At 46.1% G+C, this 16,900-nt stretch overlaps 1 protein-coding gene across 3 annotated transcripts in view; it reads right to left on the minus strand.

Moving 5' to 3' along the window:
* The window catches only part of GNAS (GNAS complex locus), a 57,901-nt gene that overhangs the window by 27,507 nt on the left and 13,494 nt on the right, over positions 1 to 16,900 (minus strand). The window lies entirely within an intron of this gene.

Raw genomic sequence — 16,900 nt, forward strand, 5'->3', positions numbered from 1 at the left:
CATCTGAAAAATGAATTCGTGACAACTGTTTTCATTCGGAAGCATGGTTTTCCTCAATTAGGCGCGCCATTTTAGGCTAAGTTCCCGTTAAGCACTTCCCAACAACCTTTCTTTTTTTCGGAAGCACCACCCGACCCCTTTCCCCACCCCCGCGATGCCCCGTGTCACAGAGGCCCGTTTCATAAACATACTGCGAGTCCCTCTCCTCGACGGTCAGAACAGCAGCTCCCCCTGCACCCCACCGGCCCCTCGCCGGCCATTCTGCTCCGGCCGTCTGCAAGCAATACAAATGGAGCTCAAATCAATTAGCAACGCATTTCTAACTCTGGGCCTTGGGAAAGTGAACTTTTCCTGGAGGAGAGAAGCTAAACCTGGAGAACAAATGGAAGCATGGCAACCTAGCAAACCGCCTCTGTCTCTGTGGGCCACGTTGTGTTTGGGTTGTTGGTTTGTTTTTTAAAAAGGCAACACTTGGGAGAAGGGGGCCCCACCACAACAAAGGAGGACAAGACTGGTTTTGCTGTTCACTCTTCTCCAGCCCGAGAGAGGCATGTGGGTGCCATGTCCATTCTCAGGCCCCCTGCACAGAGCAGTCCACGTGGGCCCAGAATCTCCCTCCTCGCTGCCCCTCCCTTCCTCACTGCACAGAATTACCGCCCCCTCTAATGAACATGCCCAGGAGAATAAAACTTATTTTTCCAAAGTGGGGGAAGGAAGGAAAAAAACAATGCCTATCTCCTGGGTCTGGCTGGAGCCAAATTCTGGAGGCCAGCAACCTGTCCGCCTCTAAGGATTTCCTACCCATCAGAGCGTGCATGTGGTGTACAGCGTCTGCCTGTAGCTTTAGGATTTGCAGTGTTTCCTTTCGAGTCATTATCGAATAAAAAAAAATCCATGAAAGATTGGATTTTTTTTTTAAGGACAAAAAGTCCACTGTGTGCCAAAGTTCTTCAAACCAAACTACTAAGTGGGGTAAGGCATGTGAAAACACTTGGGAAATCAGGTTGTGCAAGAAGGGGGCTTATTACTAATTTAAACAAAAAACAAAATGGAATGATCATTTTAGGATCAGGAGAGGGACATTCGCGGAAGCTGTGGGAGATAGGACAAGGGTCAGGGCTCAGCAAACAACGGTCAAGGGAACCAGGGGCCTCTTCCCTGGCAAACACACCGGCCTCCCAGGCCCCCTCCTACTCAGTGGGCTCCTGGAACCAACATGGGACCCCAGGGGGCGGTGGGATGGGGAGATGACGCCCCCAGCTTGCACTCCTCCTCCAGGCCACGCTCAGCCTGGTCCCTCAGCTGTGCTGGCCGCTAGGCCTGGTGCTGGCAGGCCTCCAGCCTCTGCCTGGTGCAGCCTCCATGACTTGCAACCTGATCCTGCCTTCCAGACTAGAAGTTCCTAGAGGGCAGGAACCCGGCTGGTGTTGAGAGCTAAATTTAGCAAAGATACTCTTTCTCCCTTTCTCTCTCTTCTTTTCTTTCCTTCCTTACAAAGAATTTAGTCTCTGTGTTTATTTCTCTCTTAGGAGACAAATGCACCTTCTCTCTCTCTTTTGACAATGAAGACCTGGCTAAGGGGAATTGGTTTGTAACCTCTTAATAGTTCACAAGGATGCTGGGATTTCAAAAGTTCAGAGAAGGAAAAAGAAAAGAAAGGAATTCAGATTCCTGCCCCCTTTTCCCACCCCAGTGCAAGGACTGAGCAGGCGAAAGAATCATGAAATGGAGAACATGGGCAGACCTTGAAGGAAATCAGTGTGTGTGTGTATGGGGGCGGGGAATGAAGACCTAAATACCAAAATGTTCGCATGCCATCGTTAATACCTTCTTTAGAAATATCTGTCCATCTGGGTCAAGAAGAAGAGATAAGGAGAAATCAAATCATGGCAGGATAAGGGTAGGGAATTTCCTGTAATATTATAATGTAATTTAAACAAATACAACTTCTGGAAGAAAAAGGGAAAGGGCCAGGGGAACAATGGGACACAGATTCTCAGTCCCAGGCAAGCACAGAGTGGGCAGCTTGGCCCCAACTGGGAGCCCCTGACCCTGAGTTTTAAGAGGGCTTGATTCCCTATGAAGAAAAGATGCGTGTGTCATGGGGGGTGGGTACTGGCAAACAAACCCACTTAATAAACAGATCAAAGCCCTCTGTTCCCCCAAAGCACAGAATAGGACTGGTGTTAAGGCTAAACCGCCAAAGGTCCAGGGCAGGATGAAACCTCAACCTGAGATAATAAGATGCAGGCTCCCCCTCTCCTCTCCCCCTAAAAACAAACAACAAACAAACAAACATGGGCCTCTTTTCATTTTGGGCTTCTTAATTTCATCTAGAGAATTCTAAGTGATCCTACTTCCTGTGCGCTGCTCAGCTCTCTGCTGACCTCTGGTGGGAGAGGAGGCCTCCTGGCCCAGAAAAGGTGTTAGAAACAGGGGTGGCCCACCTGCCCAGCAACCCCCAAGAGCCAAAGGGCCAGCTGCAGGGGGTGCTGTGGTCAGTGGCCTTGGTCAAGATTCAGGACTACAGACTGGGTGGGTGGAGAAGGAGGAGAGCAAGGGGGGCTTTAAAGAGGCCCAAGGACATCATGGACTTTAGGGAAGAACGTTGGAATGAAGTTTGTCAACTTAAAGAATTTTAGTAGCAGGGTTGGGGGAAGCTTTTACCTGAAGTTAATGTTTTATTAGGTTTCTTTGACTTTTCAACTATCTAAGATGGGAGAAGAGGTAGCTAAGAATGGTGGATGGAGGGTAAGTTCCACAGGAGAGGAATAAGTGGCCATTACAGGACGTTGAAGGCCCTTCTCAAATAGACGATGTCGTGATCTTACAGTTGCAGCAAAGAGGGGAGGGGAGTGAGATGGAAAGAAATGGCAAGGATGCCTGTTCTTTCTGGAACCAAGGACCTCTGCCCAGCCATCAGCTCCAACTGCCCCTGCACTGAAAAGCTGGCCTAGAGAAGGCAGAAGTGACCTGCCCAAATGCACGCTGGGCCGGAGAGGAAGGGTGGGGGTCCCGTTCTTAGCCAGGGAAGACCCTTCTGAAAAGACTGCCCTCCTGCGCTGCTGGTTTGCAGCACCGAGGAGTAGAGAGATACTGAGAAGGGAAAAATGAGAACTAGCCCTGAATCCCAGAGACCCTGAAAGCCCCAATGATGCTCTTGGAAATGAGCAAACAGTAACGGATTCATCCTCCGCCAGTATCTTCACTGTAAACAAAGCACTGATAACCACCCACAATCCTACTCCCTCCCCTCCCGGCATCTTCCCAGTTTGCATCAAATGCTATCTCCTCCAGGAAGGCTCCCTGGGTTTTCCTGCGCACCTTTCAGTTTCTTTCCTAGCCCTCCATTAGGGTGGAATTATTAATTATTTATATAAAGGACAAAAAAATTGGCCTAAGAGTCCCTGCACAATGTCACTTTTGAAAGGATGCTTTCAACAAGAGTGGGGGTAGCATACCTGTGCTAGTTCAACTTTCCGTAAGCAAAAGAAAGCTTGAAAGTGAGAAGGATTTGTTTTCCCTATGAGCAAAGCTGGGACCCAGAAGACAGAGCCATGTGCCTGAGGTCTCTGACTGCGGAGTGTGGGCTGGCATTTGGAGGTCACTGACCGAGTGCTGTCCTGCACTGGCTGAGGTTTACAGAGCCACTAGTCAAAGTGACGGGATTTGTCCCCAGAGATCAATTGCTCAACTGAAAACCCTTTCAAACTCTCCCAGGGCCTGGGCAGTTGGCTGTGTCCTGGGGAGAGGATTAGGGGAGGGGGATGCAGAGCAAGCCTGAGGCGCCAGCAGACTGAATTTACAGCCAGGCTCTCAACAGTGAACGCCGAGCGCCATCTGCCAGCCAACTCTGAGCAGCCTGGCTTATTTTATTGTTTTTACTTCCCAGCCCTAAATAGTTGGTGTTCTCATCTCTTTCCCTAATAAAAAAAAGTATTTCCTGCTCAGAACCGCCCCCCCCCCCCCATAAGAATCTTATTAATTTTTTAATCTCAAGGGAGAAAACAAAACAAAACGGAAAGCAAGAAAGAAATGAGGGAATTCCTTAGGGGGCTGGTTTCTGCTCCCCCATTTCTGTGCCGAGTGGACCTCCGAGGGGCGGGGCACAGCCCCTCTTCTCCACCAAAGGCAGACGGACTGATGGTCTTTTTCCAGACCCTGTGTCCTGGCAGAATGACAGATAGGCTCCAAATTTTGAGCCCATCTTAGTACCTGAAGTGAGACCCTACCTCTGGGGAATCAAGGTTTTAGGGCCAAGAGAGAGAGGGAGGGAGAGAGGGACCTGTGTACCTAAGAGTCAGGATAAGATGCCTGCCTGTGTGCCTGCTGAGAGAGTAGGGGGCTCTGCCCAGAACCCCCTTTCTCACGCCTGTTCACCTGCTCACCTGGGCCATTACCTCTTTATGCAAAAAGCTGACCACAAACCCCACACATTTAAGTCCCTGCACTAACCATGGCAGAATTATCCCCAAATGGAGTGTTGTCAACATGTTTAAGAATAACTGGCTTTTCTGGATGTCACTTGGCAAATTCGTGGAATTCTTGATTAGAGGGCTAGACTCAACCAGGTCCCAGGAATGAGAACTCCTAACATCTAAGCCAGTGCTCTCTTTCCACCATCCTAGACCCTCAGGAAAAGTTGGGGCTCCCCACTCCATCCCCCACTAGGACAACGCAGGAAGATAGCAAGGAATAATCACCACAAGCTCACCCCATGCCAAAGAGCCCTGATATAAGTGATTTCCTAAGACCAGTCCAGAATGACTGGATCCCATCAGGAAAATTTCCAAAGGGAGCCCTCTCTCCAGTGTCCATCTTAAAACCTGTCCTGGCCGTTTGGGTGCAAAACAAAAGTGACCCACTACGCTTCCCTTGTAGCGGCTAAAAGGGAAGAAATGAAGTCACATAAATGTTTAATGGTAAACAACTATTAGTTTTCTGACAATCCAACTTTCAAAATCTTCCCCTAATGTTTGCCATTTGTTTTGGGATTGGCCCGGAGCCTTCTAAACATTTCCTTGGAAGGATGCACTTGGTCCCAGACAAAATGTCGAAATCAACATTCAGTAAACACCCCTTGAGTAATTTCGAGGATTCTGCAATAAGGAGTTATTAGTTAGAGGAAACCTTGCTTAGCTGAGCTTGGAACGTTTTAAAACATATTTCTAATTTAACATATCTAATACATAACATCAAACTACCTTGCCATAAAAAACAAAAAACCTAATAGTAAAAGCTAAAGTGTTTAAATTCATAATAGATGTCTGAAGTGTAGTAGGTCTCTCCCCCACCCCCCGCTAGACTTTACAATTACCTTAAAGGCCACAAATTCTAAATGCTCCGAGAAAAAAAACTTTAAAAATAAATTAAATCTCTGATGAATTTGTAACATCTGAAGGCTTTATGGAAAGACCAGATGGGGACAAAAATGTAATGTTTTAGGCTCAAAATATAATAAAGGAGCAATCTAGTCTTCTTCCGTAATGATGACTTGGGAGATAGGCTGGGTAGGTGCACATCGAGGGGTTAGACAACTGTTTAAAAGTGAAATCATGACTTAGTCCAGTTATGATTATTCCAAGGTATTAGCTATAGCATCTGCCCTACGAATGGGGAGGCGTCCCCCATCCTATCAAAGACCAAGTGCAAGCCTCCTGATCAGGAAATGTCCTTGCCACAACTATGTTTTATTCCTGAAAGATCTAAGGTTGCCTTTCTCAGGACAGTCACCAATAGGCAACCTTTCCACTTTCCCTCCCAACCCACCCCTGCAAGGTAACTTCCTGCCTTGAGAAAGCCACTGCTCAGGGTTATGGGTCACCTCCATGCAGTGGGCTGGCTCCCTATGGGACTGGGACCAAGGTGACTCAGCTGATGGGGCCTACAACCTTGCTGCGATATGTACACATTGCCACTACAAGGCTCCGCGGTGCCTGTTGGACTCATGCAGGGTGGGCCCCACTGCCGGCTGACCTGTTCCCAGTCCTTACAACCTTGGCACCCTCCTCCATGATGCAGAATCAATGAATTCAGCGCACAGAGCGAGGACCCCAGCCTGCTACGAACTCCGCCCTCTGAAGCCCTAAAAGGTCGATGTGATCACCTAAGGGTTAAAATCTACTTCAGCCCTGCTGTATCCTGACCCACTGATTAGCTACAGCAGTGGTCGGCAAACTGTGGCTCGAGAGCCACATGTGTCTCTTTGGCCCCTTGAGTGTGGCTCTTCCACAAAATACCTCGGCCTGGGCGAGTCTATTTTGAAGAAGTGGCATTAGAAGAAGTTTAAGTTTAAAAAAAAATCTGGCTCTCAAAAGAAATTTCAATCATTGTACTGTTGATATTTGGCTCTGTTGACTAATGAGTTTGCCGACCACTGAGCTACAGGGTTGTCTCAGTTAATCAGAGTCTCAGACCAATTCATTATTTGCTTCCCTAGAATAATTTCCTTTTTTATCCTAGTTTGGATCATCTGGGTCACCTTCTTTTCTGAGATTTCTGGAAATTACTTCTACCCAGGAATGCAGGATCACCAACACTAGAATAAATGCTTCGTGCCAATTACTGTACTGACCTCAACCTTTCCTCTGAAGATGACTTTTCTTTTCTAAGGGGTTGGAGGTATGGCATGTATCATTGCTCCCTTTCCCAGAATTCAATATTGATAATGTTAGCGCAGTAGTTATCAACTACAGATGATTTTGACCTCCAGGGGACATTTGGCAATAATTAGAGAGAGTTTTGGTGATAACACTGTGTGTGTAGGTAGTGGAACAGGCTTCATGTGTGTATGCACATATGCATATACGTGTGTGCACACTTGTGTGTGCACACACGTGCATGCATATGCACATGCACACGTGTGTGCATTGTGTGTAGGTGTGCAAACATGTGTACATGTGCATATTTTGTATGACCATGTGTGCATGTGAATATGGGTACATGTGCATATCTGTATGTGCTTGTGTCTATCCATGTGTGTGCACACATGTGCAAGTGTACATGTGTGCGAGCATATGTGTGCGCATGTAGGCAGCGCACATGTGTGCACATATTTTGTATGCTCGTATGTGCATGTGAATATGCGTGCACATGTGTGCATACACGTGTGTGCTTGTGTGCGTCCATGTGTATGTGTGTGTGTGTGCATATAGGTGTATGTTTGTGTGTCTATACATGTGCATGTGTATGGGTGTATGTGTCCATATGTGTGAGTGTGTATGTGTGCATATGTTGTGCTCATGAATATATGTGCATGTGAATATGTATGCATATTTGTGTATGTGTCCATGTGTGCACGCATCTGCATACTTGTGTGCCCATGTGTGTACACATATGCTTGTGTACGTGCTCATATGTGTACACATGCAATTCATGTGCATGTATGTTATGTACTCATGTGTGTGCATGTGAATACGCATGTATTTATGTATATATGTGCACTTGTGTGTATGTGTTCACGTGTGTGCATGTGCAAATCTGTGTGTCCATGCATGTTCAAGAACATCTACTGTGTACACGTGTATGTTTGAGTGCACATGTGTGCGCACAGGCACATGTATGTGTGCACATATCTTGTATGCTCATGTGTATGTGTGCATGTGAATATGTGTGCACTTGTGTATATGAGTTTGTGTGTGTGTATGTACACATGTGTATGTTTGTATTTCTGTGTGTGCACAGGTGTGCATATTTGTGTATGTGCTTGTGTGTATATACATCCATATGAGTACATATGTATGAAAATGCGCATGTAGGTTTTGTGTGCTTATGTATATGTGTGCCTGTGAATATGTGCGTATGTGTTGGTGTGTGTTCATATGCATGTGTGTAATCACATGTCTGTCCATGTGTGTGCATGCACATGTGGGTATGTGTATATGTGTGTGCATATTTGCATGCATGTGTACTTGTGTTCATGTTTTGTGTGCTCGCATGTGTGCATTTTTGTGTGTGTGTCCATGTGCCAGTGAATGTGTGTGCCCATGTGCATGTGTGTATATGTGTGCACAATTGTGTATGTGCATATGTCCATGTGCTCATATTTTGTGCATGCATATTTGTGTGCTCATGTGTATGTGTGTATATGAATACGCGTGCGCATATTTGTGTGTACTTGTGTGTGTATATGTGCACATGGGCGTGTGTATATGTGTGCATACTTGTGAGTGCATAATTGTGTACACATGGGCATGTGTGTATATGTGCACGTGCACGTTTGTATTTCTAGGTGTGCACATTTGTGTATGTGCTTGTCTGTATATACATCCATATGAGTGTATATGTATGCACATGTTCATGTGTGTATGTTTTGTGTGCTCATGTATATGTGTGCATGTGTTGGTGTGTTCACATGCATGTGTGTATTCACACGCGTCTGTCCATGTGTGTGTGTGCATGCACATGTGGGTGTGCGCATATTTGCATATATGAGTACTTGTGTTCATATTTTGTGTGCTCGCATGTGTGCATTTGTGAGTGTGTCCATGTGTCAGTGCATATGTGTGCCCATGTGCATGTGCTTCATGTGCATGAATGTGTATGTGCATATGCCCATGTGCTCATATTTTGTGCGTGCATATTTGTGTGCTCATGTGTATGTGTGCATGTGAATATGTGTGCACATATTTCTGTGTACGTGTATCTGTACGTGCGTATATGTGCACATGGGCATGTGTATATGTGTGCATACTTGTGAGTGCATGTGTGTACATGGGCATGTGGACATGTGTGTATATGTGCACATGTACATTCATATTTCTATGTGTGCATATTTGTGTATGTGCTTGTGTGTATATGCATCCATGAGTGTGAGTGCATATGTATGTGCATGTGTGTATGTTTTGTGTGCTTATGTATATGTGTGCCTATGAATATATGTGCATGTGTTGGTGTGTGTTCATGTTCATATGCATACACGTGCATTCACACGTGTCTGTCCATATGTTTGTGTGCATTCACATATGGGTATATGCATGTGTATGTGTGCACATGTGTGCATATATGTGTATTTGTGTGTTCATTTTTTGCATGCTTGCATGTGTGCATTTGTGTGTGCTTGTCGATGTGTGCCCATGCACGTGTATGTACATGTGCACATGTGTTTTGTGTGCACAAGTGTGTAAGTGCAGGTGTTCATATTTTGTGCGTGTATATTTGTGTGCTCATGTGTGTATATTTGTGTGCATGTGTACATGCATGTATTTTGTGTTTGTGCACGTGTATGTGTATATATTTGTGCATATATTGCACATTTATGTGCGCTCATGTGTATGTGCATATGTATGTGTGTTTGTGTTGCATCTAGTGGGTGGAGGTCAGGGATGCTACAAACGCCCTATAGTGTAGAGGACTGGCCCCATGATTAAATGTGGTGGAGCCACTGTGGAGGACCTCTTTGTTAGACAGAGCCTGCTCAAATGCTACTAAAATCCCAGCACAGAGCCAGCCAACAGGGAGAGATCACAGCTAAAAAAGAAAAGGCTGGGTCTGACTAAAGTTTTGGGGCTATGAAACCCCGGTTTTGCCCTGGGGATCATGGGAGTAAAAGTGAAGTGGGATTCTCCCTGCCTTGCTGGCTCCTTCCCTCCCTTCTCATTCCTACCATGGCTGTGACAGGTCTCCTCTACCTTATCCCACCTCACCATCTAGTGGCCACCTGCAATATCAGCTCACAGTCACCATTTCTGGGCCCTTGGAGAGTCAGTCACTAAAAAGGTCACACCTGAGGTGGGCAGTGGGCTGGAGGACCCTGGAGGGAGGGTGAGATTTTATGAATAAGCTAAGTAAGCATCTTGTAGGCCTAAAGACCTATACAGAGAATGGCTGCAAGGAATTAAGATGGACACTTTCTAAGATTTCAGAAAGCCATGAAGGCCCCAAAACTCAAGGTGCTAATGACAAATAAACCTTGACTTTTGGACGCCACAGGGCTTCTCCTAGGTCCTTAGGACATGTAGGAGAAGCATCGATAAGCATAGATAAGAAAATGGCACCCATTCAAAAGGATGTGATCAGATGGTTAAGTAATTTAAGTACCTATATCTTCCTAAGTGATTCTGTCTATCCTTGACAGCTTGGTGGTTTTTGTTTGTTTGTTTTCAATTGGACCCATTAGCTACTTTTATAGCTAAAGAAGCTGAGGCCCAGGCATATGGTCCCAGAGGTTGGGGCGCTGGCATGGACACCTGCTGAGAGCAGGCCCCTCATTTCATTTCTTGTGGCAGAGCACTGGCTAGCAGCCCTTCCTGGTGCTGGGCCACATCACAGCGCGTGACTTCAGTTTTTGTGCGTCATTCATCCTAAGCCTTAAGTCTTTTCGGAAATCCCACAGCTGCAAACTTACCTGGATGCAGGTGCCCTGTTAAAAAAAATCTTCACAGTCATTTGCACATCAGCAGGCAGTGTGATGAGAGGCAGAGTGTTCAAATAGGACAGAGGAGAGAGGTGATGTGGTCTTTTGACTCAGGGGAGGAGCAAGAGCCGGACAATTAACCAGAGGCTCTCACTGCCCAAGTTCATAGTTCCTTCTAAAAATCCATTCTCAGCACGACACCCCGCCCATGAGAGCTTCACTGTGGGCACAAGACATTTCCTTCCCATTATCAACTCATTAAAGGAAGCTTAAGGTGCCGACTTTGTCCCACACACGAAATGTGTGTGACAACGTCGGAAATGCTGACTGACTCATCATAAATTCAGGATCGGATAACAATCGGTACCTTTTTACCTCTCTCCTCGCCCCAAATTGAATCATTAAGAAACATTTAGTGAAAGCTAATGTTCAACTTCTGTGGGCAGAACTCCATGAGTCGAAATGCTCACGAACTCTCCTGAGGTTTAACAAATTACTCTGCAATGCAATTTGGGATTTTCGCTCTAAGTGAGTAAAACAGAGCCACCCTCCCTTAATTGTCAGTGCTCTGTCACAGATCAGTTACCTAACATCCCTCCCTTATTACAGCCCCAGTAGCTGCCTGTGCAAAACAGCCCGGATCATCCTAACCGGATGATCGGGGCCCAGAGAACCCTGTCTCCACTGAGCGTGACGGTCAACCACACTTCAAAGCCCGACACTGCATTTTCGTGTTGTTCCCTACCTTCTTCGCGGTCTCCTCCTCTTCCATCCCAAGGGCTGGCCTTTTCCACCATGTGGCTGTCCGGAAGGAAACTGGAAACTAAAGACAATCTTTTTTTTTTTTTTTGCATGTGTAATACGCATAGAGCAATCTGCACTCAGGTCCCAGGGCTCGACCCCAACACTGATTTGATTTATAGAAAGGGTCTAATAAAGAGGTGTCGGGGAACCGGGGCCAGGTGACACTTTTTCAGGACAAGTCAAAAAAGTTCTCTCATCCTTGCTCGGCCACGCCACTAATCTGAGAGGGACTCCACACAATCACCAATTTGATAAGGTGTCATCCGTCTACTGCTTGAGCTCACCTTTGTTTACAAAGTGTCCGAAGAGTGTATCTGAAACCGAGCGGCAGAACAAGTGGGCACCCGGACTCCTCGAACTTAGCAGTGATCAGTCTCACGGGGAATACGGAAAACAAAACAAAACAAAAAACCCTCACCGGGAGCAAAAGAGTTGAAAAGGAGAAGTAAAATTCTAAAAATGCTGGTTGCCATTCACTGGGCACTTCCCCGTGCAGGCCCTGGGTTGGGGACACCCTCTCGAGGCTCCTCTCACTCGAGGGTAACTTCACTTCTAGTCTCTGGCCTTCTTTTGAGAGGCATGAAGGGCAATGACATCTCCTCCCTGTCTCGAGGCTGGCAGGCCAGTGCAACTGGGGCCTCTCACTGGCCTTCCACACTTTCCTGAAGGTCTCCTGCCCAGGGTGACCACAGGCCAGAATAGGGCTCCGATGGGACAAAGACCCTTTCCGTCTAATTCAATGAAATCCGTTCAGGTGGGTGTTAGCAGGGCCATTGTCTCAGGGTCCCTGTTACCGGAGGGCCGCCAGGGCTGGAGAGGGTTAATTAGACTGACCGACTAATGCAATTAGTTCTCTCCTGGACCACCTGTTTCCATGGATTGGGGGGACCCTGTTGTACCAACTGACCCTGCCCTTTGTTTTGAAAAGTGCTACATCACCTGACAAATTTGATTTTAAAATGGACAACTGTCAGGTTAATTTCACAGTCCACTGGGACCCGGGAGAACCGCACTTGGCCCCTGGTGAAAGAAACCAAGAAGCACAGAGACCAATTTCCATCGGCTGTCACATGCTTCCTAAAAGTCACCTGATGCAAAGATTTTAAAAGGCATAATATTGCTGGGGGTGAGGGGTTTGTTTTATTTGGTGGGGAAATCAATTCTAAAAAAAAAGAGGCATGGCCAGTATGGAGAATTTCAAATCTAGTCAATTAGGTTATCTTCCTAAAAAGAAATTTATTTTCTTGCTTAATACCGACCTTCCTGCATAAAAATCAAAGGTGATTTCTAAGATTATGCACTGACTCTCACTAAGCAGGAATTAGCCCTTACTAAAAGGGAGAAATACTTTTAAAAAATCACTCTGAAGGACTCTGAGCAACAGTTATTTTAATAGGGTCATTAGATCCAAGGCAGGCTTCTAAATAGTCTATTATACCAGAACACTAAAAATGTAAGGAAGCAATGCATAAAAACAACTGCATTTTAAAATTATTATTATTTTTAGTGGAAACCTGAGTCAGTAGGAAAGCTTTAGATCCTGAAGAAAACCACAGGGGGATTTTAAAAAGACTCAAAAGAAAACCTGCATTTAAAAGAAAAAAAAAAAAAAGAAAAAAAAAAAGCCCAACAAATGAGCTAAGACTGCAGTGTTGGCTGATGAGCTAAAGCAAATGGTGGAAACTGGATATCACCATAGCAATGACAGGTGTCTCTGGAATGGGGGAGCTCGTGTTTCACATACACTCCATGGACATTTATAACCAGGAGTCTGTCAGGCTTTGGCTGTAAATCAGAAAGCAGAAGACTGCTGGTCACCTGTCATCTGACAAGGGATTTTCAGAGCACACAGCACACTTGCAATCATGCTGTACATTTAATAATGTGATACAGCTACTGCCACGTTTTTGGATAAGCATGGATTCCTTCACTTACCTTGTAGTCCTTGAGCAAAAGTCCCTGACATTCAATCTCTGATTTGCCTACGAAATGGGGTCCTAGCGTGTTTTTATTGCCCAAGGCTGTTTCAAAGGACAAATGTGACTCTATGAAAGGCTTTTAGAAATACAATGAGAATGTGTTGTCCTTATGCGGAATCATTGCTGTGACTGGTTACTAAGAACTCCAGGGCCATTGTGTATCCTCTTCTTTGGGGTCAGCAGGGGACACACAAAACAGCTTCATACCAGTTTTTCATGGTATATAGAATATGGTTAAATTATAAAATTTAACCTACCTGGATAGGAAAAAACACACAGGTTTTTGGGTTTTTTTAAAGAGAAATCTAGGGGAAACTGGATTTTAAAAGACAGGAAAGAACTTCGGCCTTTGAGAAGCTCAAAATACTATGGGAAGACAGAGGAGGGAAAATAATAAAAGTCTCTCTTAATTCTAACAAGGTTGTGGCCAGATAGGCCATATCCTTTCCATGGCACCGAACAGCTCAGTGAAGGCATTTTGAATACAGAAAAATGGGTGTTTTTTTGGGGGAAAAAATAGCCTCCTGCAAGATGGCTGCAATGCAGCACTGTTGCACCTGGTGGCTGGTAGCATAAATAAATCATCAATTAATTGAGACTCACTGTATAAATGAAGCATCATGGCAGAATGGCCATTAGTACATAGAGCGTTTTGTCTGCACAATTTTAATAAATGCAGCAGCTACTAAGAAATTCTAATATAGCAGCCCCTTCAATTCTCAAGACATGAGGAAATTTAGGTTCCAAAAAATGGTAAAGCCACCAAAATTATCCAAAAGGGCAACAGAAACATGGAAACAGTCTATTATTGGACAGTGTTGAATAAAAAAAAAGGCTTCAACACTTTAGATATTCTAGAATTCTAGTCATGTTATTGATTCTTTCTACCTACCTGCCTACCTACATACCTACCTATCTTTTCTCCTTTAAGATTCCCTGAATACAGCAGAGGTGACATAGTAATATGATAGTAACTTTGTATGGTGATAGATGGTTACTAGGCTTTTTGTGATGATCACTCCATAAGGGATATAAGTGTCGAATCACTATGTAGTACAACTGGAATTAATATTATATAGTATGTCAACTATCGTGTTGTGTTTTTTTTTTAAACCCCTGTAATGTTAAGCTGTTCGGGCAATAAAAACACAGGGTACATATACACAAATGCACACACACATTTTTAAAGCCACAGATGAATCTGCATGTCACAAATTCAGAGCCACATCAAAGGATGGTCATTTGTTCTGTATTTTCAGTGGCAGGAAGATGGATGTCTTGTTTTATGTGTTAGGAATAGACTGTTAGTAAAAGGCTTGTTCTAAATATAAGGCCTCATTCTCCCTACTCTCCCCCTCCCCAGTGAGTGACTCAGACCCAGATGGGGTACCTCTCTTGGCACTTGGGCAAAATGAAACCTGGAGAGAAAGTATAAGCCTGGCTATCTGAATTTAGGTTCATGCCACCTGTGGCTGAGGTTTGGTCTGCTGGACCACCACCCTGGAAGCAGAGCCAGGATGATGGCAAATTTCCTGTGATTGAGGTTAACACCTCACACCCCTCCCCCCAATATAAAACAAGGGTGACTTCTAATATTCTTAAGACTCCGCCTCAGACATAGACCATTTGCTAGTGGGTTGATGTTTGTATTATCTATGGTATAAGCCTCCAGTGCTGATTTGAGTGGACTGTGCTCCCTGCTCTGCACCCCCCGCCCCCCCCCTCCCCCCGGCTCAAATAGAGGACCCAAGACATTTCACAAATGAGGCAACTGAGGCCCTAGAAGGCAAGGGACACTGTGTGCCCACTAGGGGCCAAGTGCACTGTAACTGACTCTCCTGTCTTTACCCAGTTGTGTCTCCCTTCCCCATCATGGGCTTGCTACCCAGAGCTATGCTTGGAATATTGAGATGGGACTGTTGTGGCAAAACCAGCTGTTTGCAGGAAAACAGTGCATTGTCATTTGAGGCTCAGTGGCTTTAGTGCAGTGGGACATCCGAAATTTAAGCTCCCTCTCTTCTCTATGTTCTTGGGAAAATGATGATGTCATTATCTCTATGGGTGGGCATAAATGACCATCACATTTAACACTGTGATTTGTGAGAGACGCACATCACAACAGCATACAGCCATGTCCATGATGTCATTAATTAAAACCAGGACACATTATAAAGTGCTTAACAAACATTTAGCGAAGCCTTAGAAATGGTGATCTTCAAATCCCTTGAAAGGTCGTAGAGAATAAAATAAAGAAATTCACTTTGGAATTTCCATTTAAGCCACACATTCAGACCATTGCTAATTACTGCTTTGATTAACTGTGGCACAAAGATTTGAGCTGAAGGAGTCTTGAGGAGGCAAAGGGGGTGGAGACTGGGAGGGGCCAGGGAAGGACTTGAAGACAGGGGAGGGGTCTTGTTGTGGTGGAAGATGTGCCCCCCCCCACCCCCAAAAGGGAAGGGGGCAGGCAGAGGGCCCCCAAAGGCACCTTCTAATATGATTATGGACACAAGACCTTTTTAATTTTTTTCAATCATCAGCCCATTTGCAGAGGATCTTACCTTTGAGCCTCTTTGCCCCCAGCTAAAGCTGCCTGAAAAGATTCACATGCAGACATTTACAGATTTCACAAGTCATAGTCAATTTTATCACATTTTGTCCACACACTTAAAATACACTCAGAGCATTTTAAAAAATGATTTATTTTAATTGCATTTTAAACATGACTGCGGTCCACTCCCAACGCACCCCTCTTTTAACTAAGCCCCTCCTACTGCATGAGTGTGAAAGTGTAAATGATTGGCTTACCTCGGGCTTGTCCGTAAGGAGGGGGGAGGGGGGAGGGGGGAATTATTTCATGTTTTTAAAACAGCCACGCCCACCCCCTCGGAACCAACCCCGTGTGGTTTGGATCCAGACTTGCCTAGAGCAGGTTTGCGTGCTTTTCCCTCCCCCACCCCCTCCCCCCACCAGGTGAGCCGAGTGTGTGCAGGATACCGAACTTCTGTGTGCAGCCCCTGACGCCCCAGATACCTGAGTGTCTGGTTTTTCAACCGTAAAGGCGGGAGGGTTTGGCGAAGGAATGAGAAGAGAGGAAACGCTTAGCGCAAAGGGAAAAAAGAGAGAGAGACATATAGAAAAAAAGGTTATGGAGGCCATCAGGAGGCGGCCCCCTTCCCCTGAGCGAGGTGCCCAACATATTACCCAAGATGTCCCACAGCCTTCTCTCCGCATTTTCCGTGCCGCCCGCTGCAGAGTGCCAGCTCACAGGTACCACCAGAGAGTGCGAACGCGTAAAGTTTTTGCCCGCGCCATGGCGCACAACACAAGACAGCCCATTCCCCGTACAAGTACACAGTCGGCGGGTAATCTGGGGGTGCCAGGGATGGGAACTGGGGAACACTTTAGCGCATATCATGCACAGGCGGACACAATATGGACACCAACACACACCAACAACAAGCTGTCTGAGTTCAAGCAGCCGTGCCAGGCGAGGCGGGGCGCGCCTTTCCCAACGACCCCATCCCACCACGGCCACAAACAGCTTAGCCGGGAAACCCCGAGGCCCCTCCCCGGCAGCTCCTGGCTCACCTGTGGCCCCCGCCTTTCTTGCCGTCCCCCACCCCAGGATTCCGGGTCTTCCCACGGTCGCTGGCGCTGGTTTGTCCAGCTGGAAACGACCCCCAGTGTTGTACACCATCTCTTTTCCCCACGGAGGGCATATACTCCGGCCACCCAAGCCCACCCGAGACCTCCGCCCCCC

The sequence above is a fragment of the Eptesicus fuscus genome, chromosome 12 (assembly GCF_027574615.1).
Source record: "Eptesicus fuscus isolate TK198812 chromosome 12, DD_ASM_mEF_20220401, whole genome shotgun sequence".
In the NCBI taxonomy this organism is placed as follows: domain Eukaryota; kingdom Metazoa; phylum Chordata; class Mammalia; order Chiroptera; family Vespertilionidae; genus Eptesicus; species Eptesicus fuscus.